Genomic DNA, 21,989 nt, shown 5'->3' on the forward strand with positions numbered 1-21,989 from the left:
AATAAACTCAAGGACTACATCCCACACACCAGTGACTTGATTTGTTTTGTCATTTTTAGACATCTTTCCCTGGATTATCTAAGGCCATTTGGCATATGTTGAAGCAACTGTATCCTTAATAGGGGCCAGGCCAGCCTGTGGCCTAGACCTGCTGTGGACAAGCTACATCTCATCTTAACTAACCGATGAGTTAGAAAGATAAAACAATGTGGGTTCAGTCTGGCTTTTAGTTTAGTTAATTGAGAAGAATAAAAGATGAAAAAGTTGAATAGAAAAGTCTCCTAAAAACATACATATTTTAAGAAATTCCCATTTTGGTTCCCCACGTGGCTCAGTAGGTTGGGTGTCTGCCTTTGGCTCCGGTCATGATCCCAGGGTCCTGGGATCGAGCCCCACATCAGGGTCTCTGCTCAGCAGGGAGCCTGCTTCCCCCACCCCCACCCTGCCTGCCCCTCTGCCTACTTGTGATCTCTGTCAAATAAATAAATAAAATATTTTTAAAAAAATGTCCTCCTCACCCTCTCCTGCGCCACACCCTATAGCGGGAAGGACTGGTTCTCTTTTTATCTGGATTTGACTCATCCTTTCCTGTTTGACTCAAATCCTGCCTTTCTGCCAGGCTAGCTCGAAGCCACAAACAGACAGCCACGTGTCCTCTGCTTCTAGAGGCTGGGCCAGGTCGGGTGTGGCACAGGAGCGCAGGCCTCTTCAATCCTGCAAAGGGTGACCATCTTTCCACCCATGGAGACTCGACTCAGGCCTCTTTTCTGAACCAAACTCAAGGCAGGTGAATATCGGCTCCCTACTGACCGATGAGTCCCCTTCCTCATCCGTGTCACACATCCAGTCGCTCCTTGATCTCTCAAAAAGAAGTCACACCTGCATTGTGCTATTTCTGTCCTATTTCAGGGGGACTTGTCTCACCAACATGCCTGAACTTCGTGAGCACTCAGGATTCATTCTTGGATCTTGAAGGATTACTGGCTCGTGTACAGACCAGTGGGAGGCACCCGAGTCTTGCAGAAATACCCGTGCACCCTGTTGTTGGTTTTAAATTTCCCCCAAACCTCCTCTCATTCGCTCGGTCATAAAACACAAGGCAAAATCTACACGGCCCTGTTGTGGACCACATATAATAAGCTAGAACTTTTGCTACACAGACCACGGTGCGGCCCAGCAGCTGGGTTCATGCAAGGCCTGCCAATGCCGGATGACCTGGTTGGCAGGTGAGTGACTGCGGTAGTGAGCCACAGCCGTTGGCCTTTTCTCTGCCTGGTCAGAGCAGTTAAAATTCTCCCATCAGCTTGGAGCTTCATAAAAAAAGTGATCAACAACAAAAAGAAAGGGGAGGCCAAGCACATGAGCTGGTGCACACATTCACACACACGGTTCATTGGCACCACATGCTGAAATCCTGAACAGGTGGTTCTGGCGGGCTCCCAGCCCCAGGACAGGTAGCCAGTGGTGTCTGGGTTCAGTCTCCTGCCCTACAACTTTGTGCACATAATTTCATCTTCCTGAATTCCTTCCATTTTCTTAGGACAACATCATTTGTATCCCCATTAGGGAAAGTGACCTCATCCTTAAAATTAATGCAAATAATTTGTCTGGAGATACAAGGTCTCTTTTGTAACTTGCAAATCAATTTAAATCCTTAAATAAAATAGCAGCCGGCAGGAACCTTTCCTGTGTGTGAACAATCGGAACACTGACTGATCAGTATCCTAGAATTCCTTCGACGTTCCTGCATGAAGATGGAAAGCTGAAGAAAGACTTTGCTATTCCTCTGTGCCCTGCAAAATCAGGAAAATGTCCAGCTTTGAAATACGACACTTTGAAATATGACACTCTCATTAAATTCAAGAAAACTTCAGATGCTTTATTTGTGGTTTTATGATTTTCAGAAAGTGTAAATATTTTTATAAGATGAAATCTTCAGATTGATTTAGATCACGTCAGTTCAACCCCTGTCCGTGGCTGTCACCGTGTAGCAGCGAGACGGCATGGTTCCTGCTGTGGAGAGAACGGAATTAATGAAATCAGTAGTTAGGAATTTATCAGTTTGGGATATAGTGTGTATTTGGACTATTTTAAACTTAGGAAACATAACTCCTTTCTTTTTTTTTTGTTTTGTTTTATTTTGTTTTTAGAACCACAGAGACATTCCTCAAGCCTGTTTGCTCCTGTGTCACCTCTGTGTGTTCCCTGGATTCTGATTTTCCAGTCAAGTGGCCTTTGTCAAGAGCAGTTTCCACTTGACTTTTCCCATAGGAATGACACGTTCAAAGGAAAAGCAGTACCTTACCGACTGCAAAGGGAACCAGCCTGGGAGGGAAGTCCCCACGGAGGCCCCCACAGCCCACTGGGAAAATGCCATCGCAGGACCATTATGGCTCCGGGAAAGCAGCATTAACTCAGAGTGCGGGCTGCTTCCGGTGCCAACCTTTGTCCTTTCTGTGTGATGGCTGCTGCTCAGGCTGGGCCATCCGCCCCAGCACACGGCAGACTTTCTGGGGCACATAACCAAGTGAGTTTACGTTGCCTACGTTGTGTTCTGTCAGATACCTGAAACGGACAAGTCTCTCAATATGGGAAGGTGGGTCCCCCCCACTCGGGAAGATATTAACCAACATTAGGAAAGTTTCTAAGACTGTGGGAGGTTTAATGTGTGCTCAATGCCTCAGTAATGTGTAAACCTGGATCATCCAAGGTTCCGTAGCTTCCGTTTTCCTCTCCGCATGCGTTCCGACCCCTTAGAGTCGATGGCATGGCCTTCCCACGGCATCTCCCCTTTTCAGAGCTTTTGAAGGATTTGTTAAGTGATAACACAACACTTCTGCACAGGCACCACGAAAACTTTCTCTATTTAGGCAGGAACCAAAGCATCAGGGAAGAAAAGAGAATTCATGCATTCCATTGGAAGGAAGGGAGGAGGGAGCGAGGGAGGAAGGAAGAATCAGCCGGAAGAAAAGTCTAAAAATCTCCTTTTAGGGAAATCTGAAGAAGTTCTGCTTCCGAGCGATTCAGGAAGCCGACTTGGTCCTCTGTTGTGTTCTCCCACTTATTCTCCTGACCCCGTTCACGACTCACAATGCGAGACAGAAGGCATATTCCAAGCACCTGGGCAAAGCTGAAGCGTGTTTGTGGTTGAGGGAAATGGCTTGTTCTGAAGCCAGTGAGGAAGCGGGCTCTCTCCTCAGGCAGTCTTGGTGTTGGCAGATGGTTCGCCAACCAGGAGAACGCAATCAGGATGGAGAGGATCAAACTTCTCCACCGTTTAAGCTTCAAGAACTGCACTGAAACCCGAGTTATCTCCTGAGTTTTTCATGGGATGGTGTAAAGTCTCCTTTCTAGATCAACAAGCCATGCATACTTTTCTATGAACATTATGCCAATAATTGAGTTTTGCCTTGATTTCAAAACATTATGGCTTTTAATGATCAAGGGTAACTTGTTAGGAGGAAAACCTTCTTAAGGTGAAATCATGCACAGAAACATTTTATAGAAAACCGACGGAGGCATTTCTGCTCTGTCCTGTCCAACCTCGCTGCCCCCACAATTGTCTGCTCCCCCCCCCCCGAGCTCCTGGGCACATGGACAGGAAAGGCACTCACCGGGGGATCTAAATTCCAGCTCGTGGTCTGCATCCTCATGATCTCTGGTGCCTCAGCTCCCAAGTGAGTGAGGAGGGTCACAAAGTTCCCTTTGGCCTCTCAAGCTCTGTTTTTCCATTTCAATTTTTTGCTTTACTTCTTAAAGAAGGTAGATAGCCCCTTCACTCTCCTAAAAAGTGTGAGAAGCACTAAACATGACACATATCTTTCTAATCAAATGCTAATCTTTTTAGGTGACCATTGTCTAGTATAGAAAATGTAAAGAAAAAAGAAATTTTCTGATAAGATATTTTTTATTCAAATTGGCAAAGGTTTGTTTGTTTGTTTTAAAGAGAGTATAGTTCAATTTTAAAACTCTGAGGTAGTTTTAAAGTGTTAAACCAGAAGGCGTAATGTTCAAACTATGCAGACTCTTTCCCAAGGCATGAGCTCTAGAGACAGTTGCTTGTGTGATAAGTACTGGTGTGATAAGTACTGGTGTGATCAGTACTGGTGTGATAAATACTGGAGTGATCAGTACTGGTGTGATAAGTACTGGTGTGATAAGAACTGGTGTGATAAATACTGGCATGATCAGTACTGGTGTGATAAGTACTGGTGTGATATGTACTAGTGTGATAAATACTGGCATGATCAGTACCGGTGTGATAAATACTGATGTGATAAGAACTGGTGTGATAAGTACTAGTGTGATAAATACTGGTGTGATAAGTACTGGTGTGATAAGTACTGGTGTGATAAATACTGGTGTGATAAGTACTGGTGTGATAAGTACTGGTGTGATCAGTACTGGTGTGATAAATACTGGAGTGATCAGTACTGATGTGATAAGAACTGGTGTGATAAGTACTAGTGTGATAAATATTGGTGTGATAAGTACTGGTGTGATAAGTACTGGTGTGATAAATACTGGTGTGATAAGTACTGGTGTGATAAGTACTGGTGTGATAAATACTGGTGTGATAAGTACTGGTGTGATAAGTACTGGTGTGATAAATACTGGTGTGATAAGTACTGGTGTGATAAGTACTGGTGTGATAAATACTGGTGTGATAAGTACTGGTGTGATAAGTACTGGCACACTGTTTTAAAACCCCACTGTATCATAAAGGAAACGTGAATAAGCACACCTGCCTGTGTCCCCACCCCTTTGACTCCATCCCTCCCCTGGGGCAACTCTAAGATTTTAAGGTGGGGACCCAGGCAGCCTGGGGCTGCACGTCCAGATTTTATTCAAGTAGGGCTCCCGAGAAGGTGACAGGTACAGGGGACTGAAGCTGGTCCTGAGAGTGGACTCATGTGTTTGCGTCAGACACCATTCAGCCATCAACTCGGAACACACGTGAAGACACTGAGCTCCTTTTGCCTTGTAGGCACAGCTCTATGTGCAGAGAGAGAGCCACGAGTGTGGTCCTTTAGTGCGAGCGTGGGAGTAGAGAATGAGTGTGTGATTCTGAAGAGCACCCCGAATGGATGGGGACTGAGAGAACGGAGCCGCCCTCCAGCAGGGTAGAGAGGAGGGGAGCCGGGGCTGGAAGGCTCTGCATTCGGACGTGCAGATCACTCTCCTTAAACGCTTAGGGACTGGGGCACCTGGGGGCTCAGGCAGTTGAGCGTCCACTCTTGGTTTCAGCTCAGGTCACGGTCTGAGGGTCCTGAGATCAAAGCCCATATCAGGCTCCTCCCTCTGGAGAGGGTCTGCTTGAGATTCTCTCCCTCTCCCTCTGTCCTTCCCCGCTGGTGCTTGCTCTCTCTCTTTCTCTCTCTCTCTGGGGAAAAAAAAAAAAAAAAGTAAAGATTTACAGCTGAAAGCTCTGGTGAGTCTTCATTATTTTACCTGGAGAATCAAGAAGAGAGATCAGACCATGGCATGGAACTCACTCCTGCAATGAGGGGGGAAGCCAGGCTGGGCAGAAGAGCCCTGGCCTCAGCTCTAAGGATGTTTCTTAGAGGCAATCCTTGAGCCAAAGCTGTGAAGACCCCAGGTCTGCGGGAACAGGCTTGCATCAGCAGCCTGCTGGGCCTGGTCATTGGCTTTTTCTTTCTAGTTGGAGGTTTGGGCCATGGGTGTTTTTCTACCTGTACCCACACACCCAGCCAGGCAGCCTGTTTTCCCAAAGCCCCAGCCCTTCCCAGGTTCTGATGATAGTGTTCCTCCCACTTTATTCTGTCACCCTCTTCATTAAGCTCCTTTTCCACCCTGAGGGAGTGTGTCATCTCTCACTCCATGACACTGACAGATGCATATGGCTCACCTGGTATCCTCCACGACTTCAGACATAAAAGGATTGGAGTTGAAGAGATCATCTCCTCAGAGGTCCTCCCAGCTTCAGGTGAAGGGGAGGTCTTCCCCTCCACCTCACACACAGGGCAGCAGCAAGACATTCTACGCACGACTGCACATGCCCCACAGCAGTAAGATTTTCACCCAAAGACATCGTCGCTCCTGGCTTCTTCAGCCTCAGTCCTGACCCAGTACGGCCACGCTGCCTCCATGAACACACTGACGTGCAGGGAAGGAGATGTCACTGGGGGAGACAGGCAGGGAAGGAGGTGTCACTGGGGGAGACCGAGAAGCAAGGAATACAGGAAAGTAAAAAGGAAATTTAATTTGTGATTGTAAAGAAGGTGTGGTGACAAAAAGTGGGCGATGTAATGATGAAAGTCATCAGAGTCAAGTTGCCTTCCTTCTCTAAAATGTCCTAGTAAATCCCTGAAGACTCAAAGAAAGAGCCATCATGACAGAGGCTCTGCTTTTATACTTAATGTCATTTTAGCAAAAGCAGCTTCTTTTTCCTTCCACATTGTTGGTGGGACGGGAGACGAGGCCCAAGGTTTTTTGTTTTAGCAACCCGATCTCAAGTGTCTGTACCATTTTCAGGAAAGACCATTAGCAGCTCCCGAGGTGATGAGGAATCTGGGCTCAGCAACACCGAGAAGTTTCCACAGAGGCTTCCAGCCTAATTAGAGGGCCCCCCAACAGACACAACCTTCTGAACAGGCCCGGACACTTCGATGATGGAGAACCGCACGCATCATTATGTTGTCTTCAGGCGAGTATCTAAAATTTTACAGTGCAGCTGTTTAAAGATTTAAACACTTATTTAACACCCAGAATTAGGAGAGTGGGAGCACGCTAAGCAATAAACATAATGAACACATGTAATCTGGTGACACTATGCTAAAATGCAACATTTAACAAAATTATTATCCCAAGGTTTCTTTTTTCCCCAACATTAATTCCTCAGTTCTGATAAAAATGTCAGCTCTAAAACGTCCTTCTCTCTGAGCTTCCAAATCCTCTAATTCAATTTATTGCATAGAGGCTCTTATAAAATAGAAAATGAAATACAACAAAACGAGATGTACCAGCTGTGCTAAAAGCAGAGTGATCCTTCCCCAGCTATGGGCTCCGCATGAGTCATGTGGGAGCAGAGCCGGCTGAAGAGTCACAGGTCTCGGTGGGGCTGGGGACAAGGTGGGCAACAAGCCAGGCACGTCGGGCTCCAGAGAAGGGCCCCCGCACTGGGGCTCCCTGAGGGCTGCGCTGTGGGAAGACCTGACACCCATCTGGACGGAGAAGAGCCAACTCTCGCCTTTCTCCCTCTGCTTCTCAAGCATGCACTGGGATAACCCCTGCCAGGCATCGCGGGTGCGCTCCCAAACAGGAACTCACTTAATTCCCTGAAACTGCTCCAACAAAGGGCAGAGCAACGTGGGTGATGCCCCCAAACCCTCACTTCTTCCTCTGCCTTTTCTCGCCCCCTTTAAGGGCCCATGAGGTTACCACGGGATATCCTAAATGATCTAGGCCACCTACCTAGCCACCCATTAGTAGCCATAATTGTGCTTTTCTGTGTGAGATGACCCGGCCAAGAGTGTGACAGCAGAGAGCTGGGGGCTGGGACTCTGCCACTGGTGCAGTGCGGAGCTCACAATGGAACATCAGAATTTCCATACAATAAAGGGAACTTTGAGGAATACCTACCAGCCAACCTGTGGTAAGGTAGATTTCCATCCAAGAGTAGCAGAAGGAAAATTAAAAGGGTTAATAAAAAATCCTTCTTGCTTTTTATTTATTTTTTGCCTTGTTGTGTTTTCCAAAGGAAAAAGTTAGCTACTTTCCCTTGTTTTGAGCTGAGTCTTGGAGCTTCGAAAATGGACCTGGACTCCAACATGGGAAATTGTTAGTGTGCACAATGTATGGTCTCAGAGGGCTGATGCCTCCTCTGACATCCTACCCACCCTTGCTGAAGGATGAAGGTGCATGGAAATAGTGGTGCGGGGCACCTGCGGGTCTCAGTCCGTTGAGCATCTGGCTTGGGCTCAGTCATGGTCTCAGGGTCCAGGAATTGAGCCTGACATCAGGCTCTGCTCACCGCAGAGAGTTTGCTTCTCCCTCTGCCCCTCCCCCGCTCATGCTTTTTTTTTCAAATAAATAAGTAAAATGTTAAAAAATAAAATGAAACAAAATGTGGCTTATAAAGTGATAGAATATTTCTCATAGAAATTTATCTTTAGGTCCAAAAAATTAACCAGAAGTTAAACATTTCTAAATGAAGTGAAAAAAATCTCTAAATGTGGCCCCGGAAGCCTGGTTGCCAGATAAAGAGTGGACTACTCTTCCTTGCACACCTGGCTCACAGTGGCATCCACAAGGACACCGATTCCGGAACATGGCTGCACTTACAATCCCAGTACCCAGGTTTGGACCTCAAACTAGTTATATCAGGTTCTGGGGTCTGGAATGAGGCACTGACTTTCTGAAGGTCCACCAGGATGACTCAAAAGTACATTCAAAGTTGAGAGCTGCCGCTCCAGGAAGCTGTAATTCACAGCGGAGGTCATGCTGAACTGCTTTTGTTGGTTTTAACGTAAAATCATCTGGGGTCATAAGAGCTCCCTGGAAACTGGGTTTCTGTCACCAACGGATTGTTGTTTTGTTTTGTTTTTGCTTTGCTGAAGTATGCTTGGTACACAAAATACAGCACACATTTAATGTGCACGTCTTAAGGAATTTGGAGCAACACGTACATTGCGATACCATCACCACAACCAAGATACTGAACTTACCCACCACTTTTAAAGCCATCCTTGTGTGGTTTCATGTTGTTGTTGTTGTTTCTTTTTTTTTTTTTATAACAACGTTTACTATGAGATCTCTCCTAGACATGTTTTAACGTTCATCAGACCATATTGTTGATCACAGGCACATGTTGTCCAACAGCCCTCAAGAAGCAATGCATCTTGTGTCACAGAAACTTCGAGCATATTTAAAAACAGCTCCCCAATCCTTCCTCCCCAGCCCCTGATGACCATCATTCTTCTCTGCTTCTGTGAGTCTGCTTCAGGCCCCTCAGAGAAATGGACTCACGGAGTTTGTCCTTTTGTAACAGGCTTATTGCACTTAGCAGAAAGTCTTCGAGACCCATCAACGTTGGCCTGGCCGGCAGGGTCTTCTTCGAAGTCTGACGATACTTGACCACATGCATGAACCACATACACACATTTTCTGTATCCACTTACCTGTCAGTGGGCATCTGGGTTATTTCCACATCTTGACTACCTTGAATGGTGTTGCAATGAGCACATGAACATGGCGGTAGGACAGTTCTCTCTTCATGATTTTATATACCCAGCACCAGTGCACAAGGACTTGGGCTAAGCTGAAGGGTAGGATCAGGTGTTGTACCAATGGGTCATTAATACACAACCCAGCATGATCTGATTGTTGGAGATGTACGGAGAGTAAGTGAGATGTATGTTCTAGCAAGCATACAGGACAAACAAATCTTCCACATGAGCACTGTTCCAAAGAAGCTAGAAACTAGCATAGAAGTTTGGTTTCGTTGTATTTTTTAAATTAATGTGCAGTAAGAATGACTTTTTATTGTTGCTCTACATTCAACAACTTTCTTTTGTTTTAAGATTTTATTTATTTATTTGACAGATGGAGATCACAAGCAGGCAGAGAGGCAGGCGGGGGGGGGGGGGAGGAAGCAGGCCCCCCACTGAGCAGAGAGCCCGATGTGGGGCTTGATCCCAGGACCCTGAGACCATGACCTGAGCCGAAGGCAGAGGCTTTAACCCACTGAGCCACCCAGGCGCCCTCAACAACTTTCTTGACTCCAGAATATTTTCTCCTTCTCCTCCTTCCCTAATCCATGTCTTTGGGGAGCCAGAGACAACCTAGAATCAGTATGTCTGAGCATGTTTCATAAATGGTTTCTAGTAATATGTAAACTTTCAAAATTTGCTTTTTTCATGCACTACAGGCCTTCGATATTTGCCCAAGTTCATACACGCATCAGTCTCCCACCAGCACAGGAGAGACCCATTTGCTTGGCACCTTGCCCACATGGGTACTGGCCTTATGATTATTCCTGTTTATAATTTTCACTACCTTAATAGGTGTAGAGCAGTATCTCATGATGGTTTTAATTTCCATTTTTTGAACAGCTAATGCTGTTGAGCATCTTTTATGTGATTATCTGGCATCTGTATGTTCTCTCTAGTCAAGTGTTTGTTAAAGTCTTTCACCCGTGTTTTAAATTAAGCTGCTTTCTTATTGTTAAGCTGGAGCTCTTTGTGTATATTCTAAATATAAGTCCTTTGTCCCATATGCAAATTGCAAATATTTCCTGCCAGCTTGTCTTTTCATTCTGACAAAGGTTTTAAGTTTGATGAAGCTCACAGATTTACTATTTTGTCATGTTCCAGGTCATGCTTCTCTGGTCATGTCTGAGAACTCTACAGTGAACCTCAGATCACAATGATTCTGTCCAATTTTTTTTCTTCTAGAACCTTTTCAGGCTTATATTTTATCTTTACGTCCACATCCCATTGTTGGATAATTTTCTATAGAGGCTATTGCTTTCATGCGGACATCCAGTTTTTCCCACATCATCTGTTGAAAATGTCATTCTTTTCCCGTTACATTAATTTGTCGTCTTTGTCAAAAATCAGCTTGTCTGGTTGACTTAAAATTCTCTCCCACTGAGTTTGTGTCTGTTGCCATCTCTGCCACACTCTCTTTACCGTAACTTCGTGGTTATTCTTAAATTCAGACACTGTAAGTCCTTCAAATATGTTGTTTTTTAAAAAGTTGTTGTAAGTATTCTCTTCCTTTTGCCTTTGTATATAAATTACACACCTGGTTTGTCTGATTTTCCTCACTTTCAGACGGTATGTTTTCTCTCTTCTACTCCTTAGACCGCTGGGCACAGGGTCAGATTGGAGCCTGTCTCTGAGTCCATGCCAGGCTACACTACAATAGGAAGGAGAGTAAATTTACTGTCAATTCTGGCCTTCTCCCCAAAATCAACCTGCTAACACTTACTTTTGTTTCTGATAAACTCATAAAGGTTTTATTTTTTTATCTTTTCATATTGTGGTTAGAACCCTGGACATGAGATCTTCCCTCTTGGCAAATTTGTTAAGGGCACAGATTTTTTTTTTTTAACCAGGGGAACAATGATAGATAGCAGAGCCCTAAAACACTCAACTTGCATAACTGCTACAAAATAAGATTCAACTGAATACATTTTAAAGACTGTGTTGGCTTTATTAAATGACTCGTGAGCTGGGCAACATCCAGTCCAGCAGATAAGAAGGAGCACCGAGGAGCTGTACAAAATAAAAGACTTTCATAGCCTGAAGGGAGCCCAGAACAAGGGAGTTGTCACAGGCAAAGATGTGGGCTGGTCCTTGCCTTCCGGTGACAGTAGTGGTGCATCCGGCAGACTCTCCAGCTAGTGCCAACTGGGCAATTCCTCACTGACTGGTTAATTCCTGACTTCTGGAAGAGCTGAAGATGTCACAGTTAAGTCTCTGTTTGGTGACGTGGGGCTTAGCGTAAGCAACTCCATTTTGGGTCTGTTGTCTTGTTTTACTAACTTTAACTATGTTTCCATTGAGCAGCAAGTCCTAGTTCGCTTTCTTTCCAGTCCCTGGTGACCACCATTCTCCTCTCAGTCTATGTGAGTTAGACTAGTTCAGATCCTCATATAAATGGAATCTAGGTTCAAATGCACAGAAAAACTGTCAGAGCTTCCACATCTCCCACACCTGGTTTCCTGTCGGCAATATCTTACATCAGCATGGGGGTTTGTCACACCTAGTGAGACAATACTGGTATTTTTATGTTATATTCAGATTTACTTGATCTTTGCTTATTTTTTTTTCTGTTTCAGATTCCCATCCAAGATATGGTGTTATATCTAGTTGTCATGTCACCCGTTGAAGGGGACAGTTTCTCAGATGACCTTGACTGTTCTGGGGAGGGCTGGTTAGGGTTTTGTAGGATGTCCTTCAGCTGGAGCTTGTCTGATGGCTTCCCGGTGATCAGTCTGTCACTGACAGGGCTTGGGGAGGAAGGCCACCGGGGGAAAGTGTCCTTTCCCCCGTCTCAGTACTCCGCACTACCAACACAGCTCACCATAGTTCACCTTCACCTTGTCAGTCTTGCTGACACACACTTCACCTAATTTCTCAACTGTGAAAGAACTGCTTTAAACTCCCCTCAATATTGTACTCTTTGGCAGGAAATCACATGCTCCCCACACATCTGGAGTGGGAGTATCTACATATGCTGCTGATAGTCTTCTGCCCAGAGACCATCCGTTCATTCATTCAACCATTTCTTTGTGTTCGTGTGGATTCATGGGTGTTTATTCGTTATTTGGAGTTATGAGTCCAATATGGCATGATTGACTACATTGCCCCAACTGCTCTAGCGCTGGCCATTGGAAGCTCTTCCAGTCAGTCCTGTGACCCTTTGTCACACTCCCTGTTATTGTTAGATGTTTTGTTTTGTTTGGAGAACTTCCTTACTTTCTGTCACTATGAGATGCTCCAGGACTGTCTTTTCTATGTCTTGCCCTAGCCTCACTATTTTTCTAAGGAGTCCTCTTTCTGTCAGTGGAGAATTACATTAGAAACCAAGGTCTGGGGACACCTGGGTGGCTCAGTCAGTCAAGCATCTGCCTTTGGCTCAGGTCATGAACCCAGGTTCCTGGGACCCAGGCCCACATGGGGCTCCCTGCTCAGCGGGGACCTGCTTCTCCCTTGGACCCTCCTCCCAGCTTGTGCTCTCTCTCTCAAATAAATAAAAATTAAAAAAAAAAAAGAAATTGAGGTCTGGATGCTAGAAGGACTCACGATGGCAGTGTCGCTGCTCTTCTCAGCTGACTGAGTGAGGAACTACGCATATACACTGGCCTGATTTGTACACACTCCATATCTGCTATCCAGCCACGTGCTGGGCTACACATGAATCCGTCCAGATGTCTCCAGCTCTACCCTGTTGTCACCTGCACTGTAGGACCCATTTCTCTGGCTCACACATGCTCTCCATCTCCATCCATGGAGAAGCCACCTCCTACCCTGTGTCACCTGGTTATCTGCTGCTCAACTTCAGCATGTGTGACTAGTGTTTCTGGGATCGTTCACTCACTGCACCATGGAGAGAGCATCCTCAACTATGGTGGCTTCAGTATAGTTCCTTCACCTTGAGTTTGTAACAGAGTCCATTCCGCCTTCCCCCACACCCACTTCCCTGAGGTGGTTTCATTCATTCGTAATGATTCTCATGTCATTCTCATTCCATCCTATGGTGCCCTGACCTCTTAAGTGATTTTATTAAAAAGTTTGCAGACATGAAGGTTCATTCACTGTGACATAAAGTTCTATGGATAAATGCTATGATCATGTCTCCACCAACACAATATGATACAGAAGATCCACTTTCCTAAATGTCCCCACGCCTCACCAGCTCAAAGGTCCGCTCCCACCGCAAGCATCTGGCGAGCACGCGTTGTTTCTCATAATCTCTCTGGGTCTGTTTCCCCACACAGGCGTATCCATAACCATGCCGGCCTTCCCACTGGTCTCTTCACATACGCACACACGTCTTCGGGTGTATTGGTAGTTTAACCCTTTTTTATAGATAAAAGTGATTCTAGAAATCACATAGTCATGCATAGATAGAAGCGTCCCATTGTATGGATACAGCACAGCTTAGCAATCTTTACGTACTGAAGGGCTTATTGGCTTCTCCTCATTTCTGGCCATCATAAATACAGCTACTATGAACATCAGTGCTCAGGCTTTGGTGTAGGCATAATTCTCCTCCCCCCCATTTAGGTAAATGCCTGCTACAGGACTGCCGGATCCTATGTTCAGGCTGTCTGTCCTCCATCTTACAAGCTGTGTCATGTTGTGTCCCGGTAGTGGTGGTGCAATTTTCTGTCATTCTGCATCCTCACCAGTGAGTAGTTTCCTTGCTTATTTATCATTACTTTTTCCTCTAGCCTGTCTAATAGGTATGCAGGGGTATCTCCTTATCTTCACGTACATCTCCTTGGGACAGACGATATTGAACACTTTCCCCCGTGCTCATTGGCAGCACCATTAGTGACGTGCACTCTGCTCATTTTAAACTCATTGTTTCTTTCCTTTTTGAGAGTTTTAGGAGCTCTTTGGATGTTTCAGAGGCAAGCTCATGACCAGATAAACATTGTGCAAATATCCCTTCTCACTCTATGGCTTGTCTATTCCCTTAACGCTGACTTTCACAAAGCACAGGGTTTGTTTTTTTTTTAATTTTTACATGAATAAAGTCCAACTTATCAGTTTTTTTATTCCATGAATCATGTTGTAAATGTTGTACCAAAGAATTCATCACTAAACTCAAGGCCACCTAGATTTTCTCCTGTTTTTAACTTCAGAAGCCTCACAGTTTTATGTTTTGTGTTTTGATTTAATTTTAGTGAAAGATCATTTTTACTTTTAGAGTCTTCAGCTGCTCCTGTCTGTCCAGGATTTAGAGCTGCATTTTATGGTAGAAATAGGTAGAGGTTGTTTCTTTATAGTTCTGAGAAACTCTCATGAGCACTTAGTATTTTATTTTAGAAGTTTTCTTTTGTTTCCTTTTTGTTTAAAATTCCCAATTTGTTTTTTTATCCCTACAGCAAGCTTCTCTGTTGGACTAATAAAGTACAGGATAGGGTGACTTGCATTTATTCTCCGCCCCAGGCGTTTGCAGACATTATCATAGACTCGATTTTCCCTACTGCTTCAGATCCAAAATACTATTATTTTTATTTTTATTTTATCTATTTATTTATTTATTTTGAGGAGCAATAAGCAAGCTATACACTCATTGGAGTAAGACAGCATTTCTTGGACTATGGGGAGTTGACATTCCTCCGCTCCCTTTAGAGCAAAGCTTTTAGTGGTTCTCACTTGCAGAAACCTGACTTTCAGCTCATGACTCTGGCTCTGTTCTCTGCCTGAGTCTCCAACGCCAAAGTGACTCTAAGAGACCTAAAGGTGTCTGTTTCTTTACCTCCTTGAGGGAGGCATTCCACAGGAAACTTCAAAGTCAGATTCACCAGCCACACAGTGAGATAAGACTGCTTTCCCCAGCTCATCCCTGATGCCTGAAGATGCTCTAACAGATACACGGAGAAACCTCATGACCAAGACGCCTCCCTGTCCACAAAAACTCCAAACCACGAGAATCTGTAAAGGCTCCCCTCTGTAGTTCCTTGACTCTTGCTTCAGAGCTACAGGATGCTACTTTCCAAAATCACTGAATTCTGCCTCCACGGAGGAAATCCACATTTCCTACTCAACCGCAGTCACTCAGAGTGTCCACCCACCGCTCAGCCTTGACGGAGCCCGACTTTCTCCACCACGTGCAGTGATGTTATTGCTCTGACCTGAGGCCACACCTCCTCTCTGCTCCCCCCTAACCGTTCAAGGCCCGAGTAGATGAGAGAGGGTTCTGACCTGCAGTGATTTGGGATTTTTGATAAATGTCTAGGGTTGCTCGGCCTGTACCACATCCCGGCACTGTCCACATCCTATTTGCCATATTGGTTTCCTCCTTGTGCAGCAGATCCCACAAATGTCTTTTTTTTATTGCAATGTAACTGACGTATACCATTATATTAGTTTTAGGCACACGACACAATGATTTGATATTTGGATATATTATGAAACAATTACCACAAGTTTAGTTAATCTCTATCACCATACATGGGTATAATTTTTTTCCTTGAGTCATGAACCAAAATGCCTTTAAAGCATCTGGTCCTTCATCCTTCACTCTTTCCCTCAAATAGTTGGTAAGCTGCTGAGCCGCAGACGTGATTTGCCGAAACTGAAATTGGCTTTGTCTCCTTTGCTCCAAACCTACTGTATGGAGATGCAGTTGTCCTTCCCTGAATCCCACATCCATCCTTCCAAAATAAGGCAACAACTAAGGTTAACTAAGTCTCACAGTTTGTGTGGTGGGGACACTAACTCTAACTGTGCCCTCGTCACCAGAAAAGGCTAATAAATTCTTAGATATAACAAGGCAAGCGATCGCCTGGTGTCCATAGTGGCGGGAAGGACATTCAGGCATCAGAAGAGCGGTCCTCATCAACACATACAGCTGGGAGGACTGAGGTGCTGGACGCCAGACGCTGAGGAATACCTGACCATTTCGTGCCCTTCTCAACCCGTAGGGGACTCTCCTTTCCCTGTCTTCATTCACTCATTCATTCGTGTCTCTGACAAATATCGTTTAAGCCCCTACCATATTCTAGCAACAGTGTCGGGCAAGAAGATAGCGTGATGGGCACAACAGACGTGGATTCTCTTCCCACAGCTCACGCTGCCACAAGTTCGTTGTTCTGAGCTCAGTGTCATAACGTGACACGTATGGAATGTCACCAAAGAACCAACAAAGGCGTCACATCCAATCTGGTGGGTTCTAAGCAGGCAGGAAGGAAGGCTGGGAATGCACCGGGACATCTCACTGCACAGAGGATATTTAGGCTATGACCCAGGCCAGGGGAAGGCAGAGCAAATCCCCACTCCAATTTGCTCTGAAATATCACCCACCCCCATAAAGCTGCCTCTGCCTCCATGCCTCCCCTTCAAAGAGGGGCGACTCCGCGGCACAGAGGGTCACTTTCTGCCCAACCCTTGCCATTCACCTTGAATGATTCTTTCCTCACTCTCTCTGGGCATTTGTTTCCCTCTGGAAGGAAACTACAGTCCTTTGAGAGCAGTGCTCTAGCATTTCTGTACTTGGGGGCACTCATTGTGGATGAAGGGCCACACAGACTGGTCTTGCGACCGATTCACTTTTCCATGAAAAGTGAAGAAGTCCTCCCATGTCTGATGAACTCAGACAATGGAGCTTCTCCACCTGTCAAGGAGAGACAGGTTCTCTTTGAACTTCAGTGTTTGGTTTGCTTCCTCACAGGAGTGACTCGGGTTTCTCTCCCTTTCTTTACCACTGTTTGACTTCTCAGGCACATATTCTGATTGGATCAACAAGACCTAAAGGAAACTTTTTTTTTTTTTTTTTTTTTTTTTTTAGAGTGGAAATGTTGGGGATTCCAGAGGCACAATATGGATGTTGAGCGGCAAGTCTGACAATCAGAAATTCCATAATTCCATAATTAAGGTTACAGTCGGGCCAACTCCAGAGAGAGGGTGCCTCGGCCACAGTGCCCCTGGCTACCACCCATGGGTTTTCCAGGAGCTTCAATAAACACGAGACATTAGTCACCTGCATAGACAAAAACACTGAGGCTGTTCCCTTCTTATTTATTGAAGCTGTTTTAGGTTAGAAAATAACAACAAAAAACAACTGTAAAAGTGACCCATTGCTACTTGGAAAACATATTTCATAGTGAGAAAATCGCTCTGGAGCAATCATCTTTTTGGCTAAGTTTTAACACAATGGTGATCCTTTAAACAATTATAAACTCCTGGGGACAAAAGTCTTAACTCTGTTGGTGACAGCAGATGCTACTAAAATACTGTTTTGTCTTAGAGTTCTGGAGTGTCTTATAAAGCAGATAATTATGATTGTTTAAAAGCCTGTTCCCAGAGTGAGTGCCAGACCTGCAGTGGGAAGCGTGTTGTCTGAGAAGAATATAAAGCAACTGGAATTTTCTCTGACAAATACAGCAGTAAGCATGTTTGTGAAGAGTCGGCATGAACACTGCAGAATTAGGCTCATGGCTTGATACAAAGAGCAAATAAAAATTAATACAAACTATGAACCAGGGCATAAGGCAATGCCTTTTGTGCAGCTCCTGGAAGCCTTGCCAGGGGTTTGCAGAAAGACTGATTCTCCCTCTTTGTGGCACCAACACCCATTCTGTGGCATGGCAGGGAAGGTGCCCCACGGATCCTGAACCCTTTTGGCCAACACTGATATGCTCTTGGATGACTGTACCATATTTTCTTTTTTCCTCAAATACTAGTGCTAATTCTTACCCAGGTCATTGTTGATCTGCTAACTGATGGGATCAGCAAGTTAGGAATTTGAGGTCTGCTTAGAAGCCCCTATTATTGTCATTTAAAAAGAAAGAGAAGGAGGAAGAGGAGAAAGATAAAGTAGTGTGTGGAAGGATTTTAGACCCTAGTGCAGTGCCTTGCTAAGATGTTTAGAATAAAACCCGACTCTTTAACCAAGTTGGTGAGGCGGTGAGCATGACCTTGCCCCGGCTCTCTTCACTTTCACCTCCGGACTGGCTCCCCCGATCATTCAGTGCAAACCGTCCCACGTCCTTGCTGCTCCTCTGACTCCATCAGAATGCAGCTGCCTCAGAACATTTGCACTTTCTGTTCCCATAACCTGGAATGTTCTTCCTCCAGCTAACCCCTTCTGTTGGGGGTCAGCTCTGAAATAAAATGGCACGGGCTTTGTTAAGTGCTCTTTCAAGTTTCTAATGAAAGAAAAAGAAAGTTTGTAATGAAAGCAGAAGCTCACCAATTTAAAAAAAATGGAGGAAAGATAATAATAAATAATGTAGACAAACATAAATGTTAAAATATTAAACAAAGTAATGTTTATCATCACTAAAGAGATCAAACCATGGAAAAACACTGTATAAAGAAAAAGAAGGTTTTTAATGAAAGCAGAAGCTCACCAATAAAAAAAAAATACAGAGGAAAGATAAGAATAAATACCATAGAAAAAGATAAATGTTAAAACATTAAACAAACAAAGTAATTTTTATTGTCACTAAACAGATTGACCCATGGAAAAACACTGTATAACTACCAATGAGTCCACCCCCCCTCAAATCAAAGACATCCGTGTAGAACTAAAACTGAAATAATCATGCCTTACTGGTGACATTTTAAATTAGAACATATTTGGGGAGGATATCCATTGGCAATATGGGTGAGAAGAACTATAAAATGATTCGAATCTTTCACACAGGAAAATGACTTTTAGAAAGGGTTCCTGCAGAATGTGAATTTTTATGTATTCCCTACCACGCTGAAATTTTAGCGATTCACGTATACCAGAATGATCAAGTATATGGTGGTTGAACAGCAAAATCACGTTACGGGGTAGCCTTAAAAGGTTAATTACCAAGGATATGTAGAAACTAGAAAGAGTTTGTGACCTTGTTGAAAATGCAAAAGCAAAATGAAACTTACCTGTCCATGGAAGGTTATCTGCTCGAGTAAAATGTGGATTTTGCCTGAATTTCAGGCTTTTTCAAATGTGTATTTCACATTCAGTTTTGACGCCTTTGCAACTTCAGTGAAGGAACACAATGACTCTGGTCCTTAGGTTGCTTTCTTCTCTTGCTCATTTCCGACCTGAGCAAAGATAGCAAGTCTGTGGGTCATCTGCAGACCCACGATTTTGCACAAGCCTGGGCCATTCTAAGGGGAGAGCGCGTCTCCCTAGCAAACACTCCAGAAGAATGGAGAAAATGTCCCCTTTACCTCTAACTGGGTGAGACTTCAATCAATCTGACTAAACAGAAAGCATATGGAACACGACAGCATTGTGAGGGATGCAGGAATGTAGGGTTTCTGGGACTTTAACAAGTGACATAGTTGTTAATTTTCTGATGATGTTTGCCCTCAAGAAAATGCTCGTGTAATGTGCTCCTTTATCATGGTTCAGTAAGGGATGAGTCTCTTTTTTGTGGATTCTATGTCTTCATTTTATTTTGGATAATTAAAATGATGCAGAGGGGAAGGCAAATAGGAACAATCTAAAAACATGAAAAATAATAGCAATAATGATGGGTGAGTATTTATTGAGGGAATGTTGGGAGAACCAAACACAGAGTATCTTGTCAGTGCCTGGGAGGCGGGGGCTCCCCAGACAGATGTGACTTGCATGCAAGTCAGTCAGGCATTAGACGACACGGCATTTGGGGACCCTCGGCTTGGGGAAGCATCAGAGAAGGACCCAAGAGGTAGACAGGAAAGGGGCTTCTCAGGCTGTGATAAGAAATGGAACTTAATCCTGAAAAGATAAGAAGACATTGAAAGCCCTTTAGAGAGTGCCTGGCTGGCTCAGTTGGTGAAGTGTCTGCCTCCGGCTCAGGTCAGGATCGCAGGGTCTTCAGATCAAGTCTGCACCAGGCTCCCTGCTCAGTGGGGCGCCTGCTCTCCCTCTGCTTCTCTCTCTCATGAATAAACAAATAAAATCTTAAAAAAAAAAAAAGGAAATAAATTAAAGCCTTCAGAAAGCATATACTATTCTCGTTTTTCCCGAAAGCGGAAAAAAAAATAATGACATGGACCACTTCCACAGAGCTCCTTCTGCAGACGTCAGGAGGTACCTGAGTCATAAAACATGGCCTAGAACATCAAGAACTCCAGGAAGTAGCAGGAGCAGTAACGTCTCTGGACAAAACACTGGGGTGGTGACTTGCGGTGTTATTACAATCCTACGGCTTCTCCAGCCCCGAAGCCACACTGTGCAGTGAACCCTCGCACGCTCTTAGCTGTGTTCATGTTGCTCATGCAAAAAGAAAGTGCTAATGGGTGTTTCCTTCTCTTTCAGAAGAGCCTCACTTGTTTCACATGGGCTCACTGCCACGTTGTTTTAAGGTACGCGTTTCACCACCGCGAGAAAGGCTGCTAGAAATGCCTTCCAAGCCCCTTACATGCGCTGGGAGTCCCCTGGAGTGCGTCTCGGAGCAGCAGTGACGGGAGAGCACAGACCAGGTGCGTGAGAGTCCCTTTGAAAGTCTGAATCTAAGTGACTGCTTGCCATTCAGCCTCGTATTTGCCAGACCGAAACCAGGGCAGGTCATCCAACAGCTGGGCATGGTTTCCCATGGGAGTGGTTGGAAAATCTGGGACCCGTGGCCACCATCCAGCAAACCCGTGGGTCCACAGGCAAAGGAGGGCACCTGAGAAGTCCCCGGCGCAGGTTGCCAGATTTAGCACATAAAAATCCGGATCACCCAATTGAATATACTTTTCAGTACAGATACATCTTGAATATTGTGTGGGAAATTCTTAAACTAAAACAATATTTCTTGTCCATCTGAAATTCACGTTTAACTGAGCACTGTGTATTTTCTATGTCATCCTGACCCTGAGGACTCCAGGATTGTGGTAAGCCAGTGGAGCAAAGCACTCCAGGGCTGACTGGTGGCCCAAACTCCAGTAGGTCAGACATTCAGGTATAGGATGGCTACGTGTCTCCCTGCTGAGTTAAGAGCTGGGCCTTGTCTTCTGTCTCCACATCTCCAGGGGAATACAACTAGAGGACCAGCCCCAATCCAGACCCACCCTCCCCAGGAGGGGAGACCTGGGCTGCTAGTAGGAGTCCCAGACCCCCAGGCACCCACCCTGCTCAGGAGAGAAACACATTCCCTGTGAAGCTTTGTAACCCTGATCACAGGGACCCACCTGGAGACCCTACCCTAGCAGCCTCCATCACCTGGTGATTTTGGGCGGTGGCTCACAGGTTCTAGTCCAGAGTCTTTACCATTCCCTTCTCTCTTTCTCCCTCTCCTCTGCCCTCTCTTTCCCTGCCCCTTGGTCAGTGTTGACCCATGAGTGTTCATCTCTGACCTGCCCTGGGCTGTGATCTAAATGGTCACCTTCTCCAGTCCCGTCTGGGACTCCAGAATCCACCACTGACTGCAGTGGGACATTCTGACCCTCCTTCCTGGCAACATCCTGATCATGTCCATGCCTGTGCTCCAGACTAAGCCAGCCCCCATTACTGAAAACAACATGAGGGACCATCTGGGCAGCCTCCTTCCCTCCCTTCTTGGACCCCAGGGCTGAAATAACTCATCGATGTGTTGACAATCAATGAGAAAGACAGCAGGGTCAAACACCCAAAACTCAAATTCAGAAAAGATGCAGAGATGTGAGCGGAGGTTGGAATCTAATTCTGAATCTATTTACAGGGTGAAGAACTAGGCCATTAAAAAGAGATTTCTCAGCAAGCCAAGTCTGGGAAGTCCGATAGCCGCCAAACTGCATCTTGTCTGGTTTTCGATTAAAATTGGAAATCCTAAGTCCTTCCTGTGCTCACATGCATAAAATCTCCACAATCCCACCCTGAAACGGAACTAGTGTACAAAT

At 45.0% G+C, this 21,989-nt stretch overlaps 1 long non-coding RNA gene across 1 annotated transcript; it reads right to left on the reverse strand.

Annotated features, from left to right (window-relative positions):
* Positions 1-1,908: 1,908 nt before the first annotated feature.
* LOC309846862 lies at positions 1,909-16,264 on the reverse strand. The gene is made up of 3 exons (XR_014302164.1): positions 16,201-16,264; positions 5,870-6,142; positions 1,909-2,013 (listed from the first exon to the last, which is right to left on the reverse strand). It is a non-coding gene; the product is annotated as an uncharacterized lncRNA (long non-coding RNA).
* Between the last annotated feature and the right edge of the window lie 5,725 nt (positions 16,265-21,989).

Source organism: Mustela nivalis (genome assembly GCF_964662115.1).
Source record: "Mustela nivalis genome assembly, chromosome: 13".
NCBI classification, from domain to species: Eukaryota; Metazoa; Chordata; class Mammalia; order Carnivora; family Mustelidae; genus Mustela; species Mustela nivalis.